This window comes from Ochotona curzoniae, unplaced genomic scaffold (assembly GCF_017591425.1).
Source record: "Ochotona curzoniae isolate NIBS_2020 unplaced genomic scaffold, NIBS_Ocur_1.0 contig_1014, whole genome shotgun sequence".
In the NCBI taxonomy this organism is placed as follows: domain Eukaryota; kingdom Metazoa; phylum Chordata; class Mammalia; order Lagomorpha; family Ochotonidae; genus Ochotona; species Ochotona curzoniae.
The window spans coordinates 21737445-21755288 of NW_024464920.1; the positions used below are offsets into that span (position 1 = coordinate 21737445).

The 17844-nt window shown below is 35.5% G+C and overlaps 1 protein-coding gene across 1 annotated transcript in view; it reads right to left on the reverse strand.

Moving 5' to 3' along the window:
* The window catches only part of SYT1 (synaptotagmin 1), a 399219-nt gene that overhangs the window by 329863 nt on the left and 51512 nt on the right, over positions 1-17844 (reverse strand). The window lies entirely within an intron of this gene.

Below are 17844 nucleotides of genomic sequence, written 5' to 3' on the forward strand. Positions count from 1 at the left end.
ATGACAATTATCAAATGATATGATAGCCAACATAAACATTTACAGTCCCACAGATGTATCATGAAGATTACCTTGCCTTGGTGTCTAAGAGGATTAAAGGATAAATGATTTCATCCTGCTGCAGTAAATTGAAACTCAGTTTTAGAAAACTCAACTTGTTTATCATAATAATTTCTTATCTCAAAGAACAGAAAGGCAAATATTTCAAAAGACATTTATAAGATCTAATTTTACAAAAGTTCTATTGTCATTACTAAGTCATTAAAGTACTTACTGTTCTGCTAAGAAGTCTGGGTTTTTTGAGGGGCGTCTTCTTTCTTTCTGGATGTTTGTTTTCTAAAAAGGAAATATGTATAATGGTTAGTTGACATCACTTAATCCACACTCTTTTCCAACCTAGATTAGTAGGATTAAATCAGATTTTGTTCTTGATTGCCATTAGTATTTATACCATTTATGTACATATTTGGTGAGAAGTAAATCATGTCTCCATACCTTAGTTTCAATTTGAACATTGGAATAATGCTAATCCAGGTAGTCATTATTAGAGAACATATTACTACAGTCACTAAAAGAATCATGCAATTGTTGCTCATTTAAATGGCTAGTACTATATTGAGTATTGGTGTGATTATTTCATATTACTTTTATGAAGCTTGTATTTTTTTCACTAGAGTAGGAAAACTTTAAATACTAATGGTATTTTTCTTTCCCTATGGGCTGATCATTGTTTAGAGACAGGTAATTCACATAATGTTTCTACAAATATAGACATATTCATATATTAATAATACATGTTAGGAGAAAATAGGAGAAATTTGTTGTAAGCACTACTGAAGAAAGTGTAACTTTCAGAATGAAACATGCAAAAATTAAATCCTTATCAAGAGTCAGTACTAAGGATTGTCCTAATATTTAGATATCAGTAATTTCTAATTCAGTTTAACAAGTTACTAACTTAAACATAAAAGAAATGAACAGTGCTCCAGAAATGTGCCACTGAATGTAAGTTCTCATCCTTTTTAGTCTTCAAAAAAATTTAGGCTGAATGAAAACTTGGGGAAATAAAATATTCAGAAGAGGTTCATAATTAGAATATTGTTGATTGAAGGCATTTCTGCCACAAGCGTTTTAAAGGAAACACAACAACATTACATTGCCAGCATTCTGGCATCCAGCTCACATATGTACTCACTGGAAGAGATCTGAAGTGACAGCTACGTTTCCCAAGCTGCACTCCCTCATCTGTTCAGTGGTTAAGCCTCCCAGGTCTGTTTTCACTTAGTCCTACTGGAAAACTTCACTGTTTTCTAGTGATGCACTAGGAAGAAAATCTTAAAATGTATGTGGATTTGCCTGACTGTCTCTTAAAATATGACTTTGAGTCACAATGTTATATTAAATTTCTATGAAGAACTTCAGTGTACTAACACTGTTCCTTACTGAAACAGAAAATGAGAGGATCCTGTGGGCACCCATGTTAAAGACAGCAGACTTAAACGAGACATATGAAAAAAATGCCTGTCAGAGAAAACCAGAGTTTTCTATCAAAAATAGGGAAATTTTTGACAACATATATAGAGAGTGCATTATTAGTTTTCAAGGGACAGGCTTCCTGCAGGGATACGAGGATAGGATTAAAAGGTTTTTGTGATTTACACCATCTGCAGGGATTTCATTTGATTTTGCTTTTACATGCATAGCTATCACCAGGATGAATGGGCAAGTTTGCTCCACTGTGGGAGACAAACAACTCTTTTTGTTCTTAATTGATGCTTCCAATATGGATATACATAGTGCTTTCCTTGCAATATCTGTCTTTGGTTTGTGTACATGTCTTTTCTTCAGAAGGGAAAAAAGTGAAAACAGCACAGGATTATTTTCTGCTTTCCAGCTTCTATCTTTCCATAAATGTAAGTAGGTCTGACTTACAACTTCATAGAATAAATGCTTGATATTTTTATTTTCCTTTCTTGAAGATTTATTTATTTTATTGGAAAGTCAGATACTGAGAGGAGGAGAGACGGAGAGGAAGATCTTTTGTCCAGTGGTTCACTCCCCAAATGGCCACAATGACTGGAACTGAGCCGATCCGAAGCCAGGAGCCTCTTCCAGGTCTCCCATGTGGGATGCAGGGTCCTAAGGCTTTGGGCAATCCTTGACTGCCTTCCCAGGTCACAAGCAGGGAGCTGGATGGGAAGCGGGGCTGTTGGGATTAGAACTGGCGCCTATACAGGATCCTGGTGTGTGCAAAGTGAGGACTTCAGCCACTAGGTTATCACACTGGGCCCAATATTTTTGTTTTCTTAGAACACATAGAAATGTGTCTACTTATGTAGCTTTAGATATTTTCCCAAAATATCATAATCACGATTGACCACATTACTAGTCCACCTAGTGCTGTCTGCATGTGCTTCTTACACTAAGTTTTAGCAGCCGACTTGACATGAATAAAAAAGATAACTGAGACTTATGATTTATTGGTGATGTTTCAGTGATAACCAGAAAGCAAAACACTCATTTGCAGCCCTACTCATATTCTACTTAGAGAAATAAGCAAAATACTGCATTCTCTGGATGCTATGAATACTATAAATATTTCACTTCTCTTATTCTTTTGAGAAAAGGGAATTATTTACATTCATTTTAAGATTGGACATTGAAAAACGAACAGCTGTAACTTGTTTGAGGAGGTATTTTTTCAAGAATGACAAATAGCCAGTGTTTGCACCCAAACTTTGGTTTCAATACTTCAAATATTCCACTTTGATGAAAACACTTATGAGTTGAGCCTTTAGTAACACAATTCTGAGCTGTATATTTAGGGCTGATTTTAAAACACACACTGTGATCCAACCCTGTAGCATACCCACTTATAAACACTATCTCATAAGCTCTTTGTAGACTGAATGGCAACAGAATTTTAACATAAGGTCTTAATTTCAAAAATCTTCCAAAATACTGGTAAACTCAGAGGTTTTTCTTTTGGACCCCATCCCACTTCAATGCCAAAATTTGTGCTTAGAACATGGTTACAGAGTTGATGTGCTATTTTCTCAGTGAAGATATCACTAATCCTAAGGGATTTTGTTAGATATCTTTTGGCTTAAATTCTTATCCTTGGAACAGCCATCAGCAAACAGAGATTACTTCTAAAAGGCACATTAACCAGGTCATTACTGACTGAATGCAAGCTTTTAAACACAAAAATAAAGTATTGCTCAACAATTAATTGCATTGGGTTCCATGCTGGACCAATGGAAAATAATCCAATTAGCTATCAAGAACATTACTGTAGACAGTGGAACAAATTTGCATACAGAATGCAAATTAAAATATGGTGCCACATAAGTGGAAATCTATGTTCGACAACTATTTCACATAAGCTAAAAGACTTCCCATGCCTAGAAAATATATTGAAATACATACCAAAGTATTTGGAATAAAGCACAGCATGTTTCTAACTTATTCTCACATGATAAGAAAAATATGTGCTCTAGATGCACGTATTAATATGCCCACAAATAATAATGTATACCCTGAATATACAGTGTTTATATATAATGTTATTTCATATACAGACACATTTATATAGTTTCTATATACAGACACACACTCCTCTTCCCACCAAATGACAAGAAAATATTTATAGTGTTTATACCATCTAAAGTATGTACTCTTTTGTTTAAATCTGTAAATACAATTGTAATCATGGTTAGAAACTATGAGCAGCTCATTTTCTACTGAATGTTTAAGCAATAAACATACACACGAATCCATGTATTACAGAGAGGCAGGGGAAGACAGACACACAAATGACAAATATAAATAGCAACAGGTGAATCTTGGTTAATGGTAAATGGAATTTCTACTATTGCAACTTTTATGACAGCTTTAAATTACTGAAAAATAAAGCTTATGAAGAGACTATAAAACTATACTAAGTATTACATAAAATGTCATTTCCAAGATTCCTATAACACATACCTTTGTACTGTGGCTATTGTTATCTTGTTCATTAAGCACAAGATTATTTTATACTGTCTGAATTATGGACGATAATGATATTTATCTGGATAATTACTGGAGAGTATTTGGCAACAGAAGGAAAGCAACCCATTAAAGAAAGAGAATAAGCAAAAGAATATTCTATGGATAAATGGAATGGTCATCCATACCTGAACAGTTGCTCTTCAGAGCAGGAACAACGGTCATATAAAACAAAAATATGAACCTACTTTGAAATGGAGGCAGAAGTTCAAAGAAAATTAGGGTAAAGGAGCTTTGCTACTTTTCTTTTTGTTTCTACCCTTAAGCAGCCGTTTATGAGGCTTAGGTTTATGACTTGTCCTCATGATTGCAGAGGCTAATGTTTACCAACACAGAGCAAAAAGAAGAAAGGGGACAAGGCTGGAGCAGCTCCTTAGTTGTTTTTTCTTTGTACTACTTTATTATACACGTCAACAACTGAAACATTTGTCACCAGTCAGGTTTACAATAATCACATCCTGGGTTCACCCATGTTTAACGTTCTCATTACACTCAAAATAATTATTTTAGAATGGTAGGGGGGATGATAATAAGGCAGAATGGCATTGAGTTAGGAAAGCCAGTATGTAGCTTGAGAAGATGAGACTTAATTAAATGAGGAGCTCTGAGAAGTTAATTGGGGCCTACTGAAGATAAGGACACTATCAAAGTATGAAGAAATAATGCTGTTACAAAACAGGAAAAATGAAAAAAAAGGTATAGCAGACCATTACAGCAAGCACACCTAAGAGAGAAGAACCCTGCTAGAATGTCAGTGGGACGAGTAGATCTGTGCTTATGGGGGTCTGTTGCCCTCCAGCTCCTAGATTACTGCCTATCACAGAAATAAATGCTCATTGAATAAATAATACAGTATATTGGCAAAGGTAAAATTCAGTATCATATAATACTAGTTCTCACTCTGCCTCTATCCAGTGTTTGACCTTAGGCAATCACTTCATCTCTCTTGACCTCAATTTCATCAACTGTGAAATGAGAATGGGAAATGGTGATTCTCCAAGGTGCCTTCCAGCCCTAAATATTTCTGTGTACAGTTTTGTTTATTAAAATAGGCAACTGTGAACATTTCTGTATAAAAGCATAGCCTCATACAAGTTCTATGTGAAGAAAAATGGAGAAGCCAAGAAAATATGAATAAAGGGGAAACATTCAAGTAATGGAAAGAAATCCCATTGAAAGAGACTTTAATAGAGCTGTGAGAATGCAAATGGTGATTTACGGATTTTATATGCATTAAGAGAAATTCACTCGTGTGAGTGAATTTCACATGCTAGTGAGACAGCATGCAGATGTAGAAATATCATATGTTTTATGATAACCAGAGGAATTCAACAAACTCCCTAGCTACACATTTAGAGGTCAAAAGGGAAAGACAATCATTATTCACAAGACATTATAAAATGCATAGAGCTTATATGGTATTGGAATTGCTCTTGCACATGTTAGAGACGAAAAAGCTGAATGCACTCTGGGTTTATGTGTAATTCCATGAAGCACCATCAGATTCAAGAGGCTTTGTTATAACTGCTGATACCTCCAGTATGTCTTGTTATAAGATATGTTAGGTACTTGTATCTCACAAGCCACATTTCAATGCTTACATATGCGTGGTTGTTCAAACATCCCTCCCTCCTGTCTCTTTATCCCCTGTTAAGGAGACTGAGTTATTTCATTATGCTTGCTTTGTCTTTAAAAATAGGGGGAGCTTTGTGTCATACATTTTTGTTTCCCTAAAATACTCTGCTACTTGATAGATATGTGTATTGAGTAGATGCTAAGTAAACATTAATAAATCAAAGAAGATGAGAAGGATATATTCTGGGCTTAGAAAACTGACTGAAATAATGATGGGGTGTTTCAAAAAATGAGTTCTCTGCATTCAGGCCTGGTTCGTGATCTCCAATTTCCAGCAATATCTTTCTTTGCCTTTTTTCTCTTTGTCATATTCGTCTAGGCATTTGGGGGAAGACAGACTAGGGGACATTTTTGATGGGAGTACAAGGTACACATGTTTTACATGAAAAAAGCTTGTGTAAAAGCCTTTAAAGCATCTGAAGATACAGAGTGTCTCGAAAGAATTAGCTTGTTGTCAGATGCTTTGACTTCTCTGTGGATTCTGGTGTTGCAACAAATAGACTGTACAGAATATTAGCATGAAATAGAGACAACAATACTAGCTTAATAGAAAGCATAAATTGACCAAATACTGCACATGTCCAGACAGATCAGTGGATTTTGGTTTAAGAACAAGAAATGAGAATGAGTTGACCCAGCATTCCCAACTTTTTAGGAGGTTGGTTGCATACAGTAATGTATCAACTCCATATTTACATGTCAATTGAAGTTATTTAAGTCTTGGTTTACTGTAAATTCAAACCTAGCAGCAGGACACTTAACAATTAAGGAGATTCTGGTGTAAGGAATGAAATTCTTATAATTCTGTGTTAAGTGGCTCATCTTGTGCTTTGCTGAATTTTCAGTTTAGCTTAGCATGGTAACCTGTGACAGCATTAGAAAGTGGCAGTGCAAGGTCAGTCAGAACAAATCCATAGCCCAGACATGATGTGTTTTCATCATTATTATTTATTTTGGAGTCAGAGACAGCAAGACAAAGAAGAGCTAGAGAAAATTCTTCTCCATTGTCTCAAATGTGAAAAGCCTGCCATCATCATTGATGGTCCAAGGTAAAGCCCTATGTTTCAATCCAATTAAATCCAGCTGTCCCAAATGTCTGGCACTGATCCAAAAATTGAGCCATAACTTGCTGTTTCCTAAAGTCTTCTTTTAAAAGTAGCTGAAATCAGTGGGAATCTATACATATTTTAATATCTTTGTGATATATCCACAGAGGAACAGTTCCAGATATAAAAGAGAAAATAAAGAATTTACTATGTTAAACTTGTCCTTAATATGCTATCTTCTTCAACTCTGACTTTAAGATATCAACTGACAAGTTAAATTATGAATCACAATAAGGAGTGACATATAGTTATCCTGGGCCATTACATATCTGTGAAAGTTACCCTATTCATAGATTCATTGCAAGAGGTTACATGCTTATTCTTGGAGAGGAAGTATAATTTCAAAAAGTAGAACTGTCTTTTAATATGCTATGGTGAACAGATAAATCTGCTTATTACATTCTTCTTCACAGGAAAATGGTAATTATAAGTGTTAAGCATCTATTTACATATGAGGAAATTCAGACTGCGACTTTCCTGGATTTAGTAAGTGATGGAGTGAGGATCTAAATTCAGCTCTATCAGGATTTGAATCCTATTTTCCCCTGAATCAGCGTCTCTGAAATATTTCCACAGATTTTAAGAAGACAGAAAAACCTACTTTCTCTTTTATTCCTATTCATTACATTTGTCATCTTGGGATAATTCATATACATTTTATCCAAATTAATTATTTCATCTGTAAAATGGAATACTTTCCCTCCAAAGGAAAGACTTAAGCATCAGCCTTAGGAAACATTGTGATCTCACCTTATTTACCCTCCTTCTACTCCCCAGTCTCTCCTAGGTAAGCTATTAATTCAGTGTTAAAAGGAAAGTTCATTTCAATTAAAGCTTATTTTTAAGAAATCAGGAAGGTAACTAGTAAATGGGCTAACCACACATCTGAAGGTACAAGGAAAACATCAGCAAAATGATCCCAAGATTAGCAGAAAAATCAAATAATGAAAATAAGAAAGGAAACAAACCAAATTTGAGACCAAAAGAACAATACAGGAGATCAATGATTCAAAGAGTTGTTTCCTTGAGGAAATCTGCAAAATAGATTCCCCTACTAGCCAAAATAGTCAAAACAGGAGAGAGAAGATATGAAGCAAGAGAAGCAGAGATGAAAAAAGGAAATACAGCAATTGATACCTAAGACATACATAGAATAATCAGGAACTATTAAAAACAGCTATCCATCAATAAATCAGAAGACACAGAAGAAAAGGATATATTTTGGACACATAACATTGCCACAATTAAGTCATGAGTCAATTAATAATCTAAATAGCCTTATAGCCAATCTCCATCTGAATCATTAACTAAACCCCTGCCAACAAAGAAAAGCCCTCGATGGAATAGCTTCACTGTTGTACTTTATGAAATGTTTCAAGAAGAACTTACCCCCATCCTGCACAAGCTATTCCAAACAAAAAGGGAGGCAATCCTTCCAAACACAATGAAGTCAATATCACCTTAATACCAAAGCCAGATAAAGATCCAACAGAAAAAGAGAACTAAAGACGAATATCACTGATGAACATTGCTGCAAAGATCCTCAACAAAATGCTAGCCAACAGGATGCGACGGTATATCAGGCAGATTATTCACCCAGACCAGGTGGGATTTATTTCTGGCATGCAGAATGGTTTAACATCTGCAAATCAACAAATGTGATTCATCACATCAAAAAAAAAAATAAAAAGTAAAAACCATATGATCATCTCAATAGATTTAGAGAAGGCATCTGACAAAACTAACACCACTTCATGCTAAAAACCTTATGCAAGACAGCCATAGAAGGAACATTCTATAACACAATCAAAGTAATATTCAAAAAACCCAATGTCAGCATTATACTAAATGAGGAAATACTGGAAGCTTCTCTACTAAGATCTGGAGCTAGACAGTGATGTCCACTTTCACCAATGCTATTCAATATAGTACTGGAAGTCCTTGCCAGAGTTATTAGGCAAGAAAAACAAATTAAAGGAATTTAAATTAGAAATGTAGAATTAAAATTATCCCTGTTTGCAGTCTGATTCTCTACACAGGAGATCCAAAAGATTCCATTAACAGACTATTGGAACTCATAAGAGACTTTGGCAGGTTAGCAGGATACAAAATTAATAAACATAAATTGATGGCACTAGTATACACAAATAACTCCATGGCTGAAAAAGAAATTTTAGGTGCAGTCCCCTTTAAAACAGTGGACAGGAATTTCAAATGCCTTGAAATTAACCTAATCAAAGAGGTGGAAGGCCTCTATAATGAAAATTACAAAACACACACATAAAAAGGGGACATTAAACGAATGAGAAACCTACCATGTTCTTCGGTTCTTGGATTGGCAGGATAAACATCCTCAAAATGTCCGTATTACCAGAAGTAATATACAGATTCAACACTAGCCCAATCAAAATCCCAACAACATTCTTAGAAATAGAAAAGATGTCACAGAAGTTCATCTGGAAACACAAGAGAGCGTGAATACCCAAAGCTATCCTGAAGAATAAAAATAAACCTGAAGAATGAAAATTCCAGACCTCAAGAGCAGCAAGCATCAAAGCAGTCTGGTGTTGGTGCAGAAATAGAGAAGATCAATGGAACAGAATAGAAACACCAGACCAACTAATCTTTGACAAGAGAACTAAAAATAATCCAGGGGAAAAGTTTGGCTTCTTCAACAAATGGTCTTGGGACAATTGGATAGCAGCCTTTAAAAATAAGAAAGACCTCCCCCTCCTGTGACATTATACAAAAAATCAGGTCTAAGTGGATCAAGGACCAAAAATGCGCCCAGAAACAATCAAACTACTAGAGGAAAACACAGGAAGTACTCTCCAAGACATAGGAATTGATTATCACTTCTTAGAAAAGCACCCAAAGCTCAGGCAGTCAAAGCCAAAATAAACAAATGGGACTGCACCAAACTAAAAATCTTCCATACAGCAAACGAAAGTATTAAAGAAGCAATCAGCAGAATCAGAGAAAATATTTGCATACTATATAACCCATAGCAAAATAATATGCAGGACTTACAAAGAGCTTCAGAGAATCAAAACAAATAACCCTGTGAAGCAATGGGATAAGAAAATGAACAATCATTTTTCAAAAGAACAAATTCAAATGACTAATAGACACATGAAAAAATGCTCAGGCTCCCTAGCTGTCTGGGTAATACAGATGAAAACCACATTGAGGTTCTACCAAACTCCAGTGAGACTGGCCTACGTTTAGAACTCTACTAACAATACTAGCTGGTATGGATGTGGGGAGAATGTCACCCTCCTTCACTGTTGGTAGAAATGTATGCTAATGCAACCACTATGGAAGTCAGTGTAGAGAGTGCTAAGAGAACTAAAAATTGACCTGCTCTATGATTCAGCTATCCCACTTCTGGGAATGTATCAATAAGAAATTAAATTTACATATTGGAAAGGGTTCTGTAATTCTGCATTACAGCATAACAACCTATAGGTACAAAGAAATAACCAAGATAGTTGTCAAAAGAGGAATGGATTAAGAAACTGTGGTATGTCTACTCCATGGACTACTACTCAGCCATTAACAAGAATGAAATTCTACCATTTACAAACAAATGGTCCCAACTAGAGACCATTATGCTCAGTGAAACAAGTCACTCCAAAAGGATAAATATATATTATATTCTCTCTGATAAAAGGCAAGCTTCATGCGAAACACAAGATCAACAGCCCTTTCACAACTGTTTTTGCTACATATCAGGAGGGTTTGATAATGCTTTTGTTTTCATTCATTCAAAAAGTGTTTGTCTTATTAATTCTCACTGACTCAGTTCACAGAATAGAACTGCTTGCCTCAGGAAAGTCTTTGATTTTCTTTTTCATTTCTTCTGTGGCACATTGGTCATTCGGTAGCATGTTATTGAATTTCATCATGTAAATTTTCTATTTTTCTCTGTTAATTTTATTTTCTGGCTTATCACTTAAGGTGATGTGTAGTAACTGCGTAGTAGAGACTATCACATACAGACATGAACATACAATGCAGTGTGCATCTCTACCTACAGAGATGGAGTCCCAATGAAACTGCTGAATGTTTCTGTACAACAGCATGAAAAGGATGCTGAATGTTTCTGTACAATAGGATGCCATTGCCCATGCCTACAATATCGGGATACATTTAAATAGCAGAATGATGGACTTATGACTGATTGTGAAGTACTATGCTATCATAATAACATGCTGGAAATCAGCAGGGGTGGGAAAGCTGGGGATTTGGGAAAGAGGAAAAGGAAATCCTGGAGTCTATAGAACTCTGTCATGGGATAATAAAATAAACATTTAAAAATCAAAGAAAATTCCCACTCCATAATTCAAGTCAGAGAAATAGAAGCCTGTGTTCCAAAAGTAAGCCATAAAAATTAACACTAGCACAGCAATTTTCTTGTCGTTTTGTGTATGGGTTGTCTGTAAGTTCTCTGACCTATTTTGTGTAACTTTTAGTCATTAGATAGATTAGCATTCAAACTAGGGGAAAATAAATGCTGTACAGAGAGACCAAAACAAACCTGAACAGAGAAGTCCTACAAATTTTACCTCCATTGCACCCTCAATTACTACTAGGTCATGTTCTTTTTGTTCGATAATATTTGTCACTGAGGTCCAGGCATCAAGAATGGGTGCTTGAGCCCACGCATAAAAGTGGATAATTCCCCCCCGAGTCTTTGGGTTTTCAATCTAAGATATCTTTTGTCACATACAATTATAATAAATTAAATTTCTACTGTTCATTTTCCTAGTGCTAGTTTATTTCCACAGATTCAAACATTGAATCCTCAGAGGAAAATCTATTTCCCTGTAAAATGGATATCTTTTAATTGCAAAAACCTGAGAAGTAAATTTTGAAAATTTACTTTGGATAAAACATTCTAAAAGGTTAATTAAAAAATTTAGATGACTGTGATAAGACTCTCAAAAAAGCTTGAGAAATTATTCATACGGAAGCAGAGCAGATCAGAAGTCTCATTTCTGAATACTAGACTCTAGCTCATCAGTCAATAAGTGAGAACTGACTGAAAAGGAGAAAAAAACATGCAATGAAAGACACACACCACAGACAGGAAGAAAAAAATCAACAAGTCCTAAATAGAAATTAACAGTAAGTGGAGCTCCATGGTGAAATTTTCAATGACTCATTCAGAAAAAGAATCCAATGTTAGATGAGAGAACAACTATCAAATTAAATGAGGAATGTAGTTAAGGCACACTCAATTTTTCACTAGAGAGCAACTGAATGTCTAACATAAGGATTTGGGAAGAGTTCAATATATTTTCACTTAAAAATTTGACACTATTCTGCTAGGTTTGAAAGAGAATCTCATTTCACCCATGAAATGACATAATGAATAGGAAAGCAGCAGATCAAGAGGCAATAACTTGGATGAACTGTTTTCTCAGCTTCCACTCTTTGATCCTGAAGGTGCCTAATGTGAAATGGCAACTAATTTTCACTGACAAAAGAATCCATTTGAGAGAAATATCATTCTACTTCTTTGGAGTAGACAAATTTCCTGATGGAAGAAATCTAGACATGGATTTCAAGGGTCTAAATTCTTGGGCCTCTGATATTAGACACAATTGGAGAGACTAACCTTTAATTTCAAATCATATTACATGCTCATCAAGTAGATTTTTGCTGTACATTCCAGGGCAGTGAGTATTCTAGTATCCTCTGGGATTGCAATCTACTGTTTAACTTTTATTTAATCTTGATCATTTTATGAAAAAACCTGATTTTATTTTAATCAATTCTGAATTTTTGAAATAGGAGATAATCATAAAATAATTATATAATAAATCACTATTACAGGCTATAATGTAGGCTATGTAATGCCATCTATCACATGTAAATTTTTAATTTCACTAACAATTGTAACATGAATTATAATGTCCACATAATGAAATCATTTAAGTGCTAATTGTATTAAGAAGAGTAAACTTGGTTGGGAGAAGTTAATGGGAAGCCTAGACTTTCTCTCAGTTAAATACACACTTCAGTCTTATTTTCAGTACCATGGAGGTATTCCGACACAAAGCCAGTTTCATTAACTTGGTAGATTCCTTTCTGAAGTTCTATTTCAATAGTATTTATAGCATACAAAATTTGTTCATAAAATTCATTTCTATTATTAAAGTTCAAGGATGATGAATATTTTTCGTTGTAGTTTAACCACAAGTTCACAAAAGAATCACACACATCCTAATTTTTCTTTAACTCAGTCTACATGTTGCATGTTTTAAAGAAACACATGCTCAATTAAACAAGTTCTAAAGAAATGTTTATTAACCTGAACTCTTGGAGGATTAAATCATTCCCTTTCCTCTGCACATCATTTTCTCATTTAGAATTTGTTTTGCTAAATTGGTGGTAAAACTCAATCAAGAAGCTACAATTATATGCAGACAGATTCAATATATGATCCAACTCTGGTCTTGATAGTCATGTGAAAAAAGTCACTTGATTTCCACAGGACAGTTATTACGTAAGGCATAAAAATAATTGACTCTTCCATTACATTTGTTTATTTAGATTTATAATCTGTATTTATTTGTAGATGGTTACATAAATCTTGCACATTTCAACATACCTTGAGACAAACAATAGAAAAAAAGAGGACAGGAGCTACTTTGCTATATGTGGGCAACTACTTTGGATATTTGTCATGAACAGGTATTCTGAAAGTGACATGTATGATGATTCTGTACCATCACACTGTTTCTCACGTCATAGCATAAAAGACTAGTACCTACTATCCTCAACCCCAAAGCTTCACACACTTGCCTGTGAGCCATGTATTTCACTACTAAAATTTATGAGAAGAACCAAAGATTAATTCTGCTGCATGTTTATCATGAAAATTACACAACAGAGTAACTGAGAAGGATCAGCAACTTAAGAGACAGTAAGAACTGAATTGATACGTGCAATTTAAGCTTCTGACATAAATTACCCTAAAATTTCCAATAAGCTATAACAGATTATCTGCAATTCAGAAAGATTTTATTTCTGTGTTTCACACTGTGCATTTTCCTTTTATGGATATTAAGTCCTCAATATTTAGGTGTTTGCTCATAGCAAACACATTTGTACTGCATCCTTTCTGGAATGTTCATACTGGTTGTGAAAGTCAATATGGTTTGGAGATAAGAACTGATGCTTAGTAAAACCCTACTGAAGACATAACATAGGACTGAGAAGAAGTCAAGCTATTTAAACTGATAATTGTCACTGAAAATCATTGTAGGTATGTTTTTAAGACAAAGTAGAGCTGACAAAATTATTCTATGCCTCAACTTGATTTGAATGAAACTTAAATTATTTTCTTTTTAATATTCTTTACATAGTTGTGAGGGATGCATGCCTATGTGGACCTCTAAGTAGGGTGAGAAGGTTCAGGTGTGGAGAAAGGTGGTTGGGACAGACGTTTCATTTCTTCCTTCCTGCATCCTTATGAAAAGAGGAGATGGTGCCTGGCCCTCACTCCACTGCATCAGTACCTGGGCATAGTGATGATCCTTTGATGATGCCTTAGAGACCCCAATGTGAGGAAGAGCATTCTAAGCAGGTTACTTGTGTGGTTTTTAACAGTTCTGAAGCTGTTGGTTTCATTACTCTATGGTTGAAAAAAAATCTTTACTAGGTTTACTAGTTGACAAAGTCCACTTTGTGTCTTTCCTCAGCCTGACCCACCCCAGAACTGGCCCTAATTTATGCCAACAGGTGCCACCACCTTATTAGTCTTAGACCGCCCCCAGTCCCAGCTCTCATGTTTACCCATGAAAGGTGTGGTAGAGAAGGTGAGTTCCAGAGGTTCCAATACTAGGTGTACTCCTAGCCCCTACGTCTTGTAGATGCCAGTGTGTGCTGCAACCCAGTCTGAGAGGACCTGCCCCCATCTGAGAGCAGCCTGGGTCAGCCCTGCCTGCCCCAGTCCAGCTCTTGCTAACAGGTGCAGCAGCCTAGCTGATTTTCCGCCCCCATGCAACCTGGTGTGTGTTGCAGTCCAACCTGGCCTGCACCTATCTTGGCTCTCATTGGTGCCAAGTGTGTGCTACAGAATGACCCTGCCAGGTCTCTGGAACTAGTGACATTGTATTATGTATTTGCCTTGCCAAAGTAATTTCTGTAATTCATTTGTAATACATGTTCATTCAAATTATTTTACTGATTAGATACTTTAGGCAGGATACTTTTCCAAGAACTGATAAAGGCACAAAAAGTCTGAACTTTTCAGATATTTCTTTTCTAAAGAAATTTTAATCCAGAAGATGGACTGGTACAAGGGCAATTATATCCATTTATAACTAACATGAAATGAAATAGTAGAAATACTAATGACATCAGGTCCTCGGAGGATAACTTCTGTTTTCATGAAATTTGTTAGAGACATCTGTTTCAGTGAAAGGTGCCAGTCACAGAGCAACAAATATCCTGAGGTAGAAAAAGATGACATGCTTTACATTCTAGACAGGGTGATGTGACAGGTGAATACAGGAAAGAGAGAGAAGATTGCCTGGAAACACAGGTCCATAGAATAGCCAACTTTATGTGGAATTCATTTAAACAACAAGGAACAAATACAGTGTATAAAGAGTGATTCTCCCAAGGGGTTGATATAGCAAAACTGGGAGTTTTCTTTGGTAATTTTCCATTTAATTCCGTGGCACATTACTTGGATAAAAAATAAGAGAAACTTTTTGGAATTATATTATTTAAATATATAACATTTGTTTCTTTCATAGGCAGGTATATAACACTGCAACTCATCTCACTGAAGAGTAAGTCACAGTCTAATATTAACTAATCACAAAATTCCCTATAATCAATTATGTATGATGCTGACAATCTATACACAAAGGGAAAAAAACAAGCGTTGACAATGAAGCTGAGATAAAAACTAAACAGAGCGACTCTTCAGCATGCTAAAATTTAAATTATATATCTTGTTAGCAATGTAACATTCAGTTAAAGTTGCTGTTCTTTCTACGATTGAGTAAAGGGGGAAAATAATTATCTCAATGACACAGTTTATTGATAAATTATCTTTACACTCCATACAATTCTGTAGGACATCATAAAGAACATTCTTAAACTATTACTGATGAACTTGTAACCTGCTGGTAGACTCCTATGTCAACACCACAGCTACATGAATATAACTTAACTGAAGATTCATCGATAAACATTAAATACATGAACAAAACAATTTCACAGGTGATGCCGAATCAATCCCTGAGTTAAAAGCTGCTGATAATTTTCAATCTATATTAGCCAGAAAAGGGCAGTAAATATTTAAACTTATATATTCAATTTAATTTACTCTTCCTCTTTTTTTAAGATTTATTTTTATTGGAAAGGCAGATATACAGAGAGGAGAGACAGAGAGGAAGATCTTCTGTCCGATGATTCACTCCCCAAGTGAGCGCAACGGCCGATGCTATGCCGATCTGAAGCCAGGAGTCTCTTCCGGGTCTCCCACACGGGTGCAGGGTCCTAAAGCTTTGGGCCATCCTGGATTGCTTTCCCGGGCCACAGGCAGGGAGCTGAGAAGGGAAGTGGGGCTGCCAGGATTAGAACCAGCGCCCAAATGGGACCCCGGGCGTGCAAGTCGAGGACCTTAACCACTGTGCCATCGCGCTGGGCCCTAATTTACTCTTTCTTGGCTCTATTTTGAGAAGCATTCAAAAATATATTTGCTCTAACACTAACTTTCAATAGTGACTTTAATCACAATTTTTAAAATTGATTTGTACAGTGGTGCATGGTAGCCATGCCATGTAATCTTTTAGTTTTTTGAGGGAACTCCATATTATTTTCCATACAGGCTGTGATAGTATATATTTGCACTAGGAGTGTATAATGGCTCTCTTATTTTCCACACCCTTACTAACACTTGTTTTTCCAATAGCCACTCTAAGTGATGTGAGTTGAAATCTGTTTTTTTTATATACCCATAAGCTATGATATTAGTAAATCAGAGATATCTGTACTGCATGTTAATTGCAGCATTATGCAAAAGACTTCAATGTCATCAGTGTATGAACAGGAAAAATAAACTAAAAAAAAATTGGTACCAATTTAATTGACTATTATTCAGCCTTAAGTAAAGAAGTATATCCAAGCATTTTTGTATCATGAATGAACCTAGAGGGCATTCTGCTAAGCCAGACACAGGAAGGCAAACACTATTTGATTTTGCTTACATGTGATCTAAAGAAACTAAAGTAATAGGAGCAAGGAGGAGAACAGTAGTTACCAGGTTGGATGGTAAGGGAAATGGGGAGATGCTGGACAAAAAGTATAAATATTCAGTAAAAGAAGTATGATTTCTGGGGCTCTAAGGTATGGCATGTGTGATGATGGATGTGTTAATTTGTGGCAATTATTGCACTATCTATACACGCATTTGCAAATATATATGTCATCAATGCATTCTATGATTTCACTATATGGGATCTTAATTTTTCATTGAGGCAATTAACATATTAAAACAATTTCAACCAGTAATTCTAACTTGTGTAAATAGATTGATGAAATGTATGAGAATATAAAAGGAATACTTTGGAGGAGTAACTTCAATAGTTCCATCACCCAATAGGTACTTCATGTTTTTTAAAAAACATGCAGGTTGGAACTGTGGCATAGTTTAGCTGCTGCTTGTCATGCCAGCATCCCATATAGGTGTCTGTCATGTTTTTAGGTCCTAGCTACTCCACTTATCATCCATCTCCTTGCTAAGGTGCCTGGGAGAGTAGAAGAAGATAGCGCAAGTATTTTGACAACTGCACAACATCAGAATCAGAAGAGGTTCCTGTCTTCAGCCTAAACGAATTCTGAATTTTGCTCCCATTTGAGGAGTCAAGCACCAGATGGTTCAGTGATCAACACACAAACTACATTACACATACATAGAATGCAACTGTTTCTTTGAGTATCAGTTCAGTATTTTTAAATCCAGGACATGTAGGCCTTAAAGATCTGCAGGCTTTCAGAACTCTGTGCATTTAGAATATATCTACGA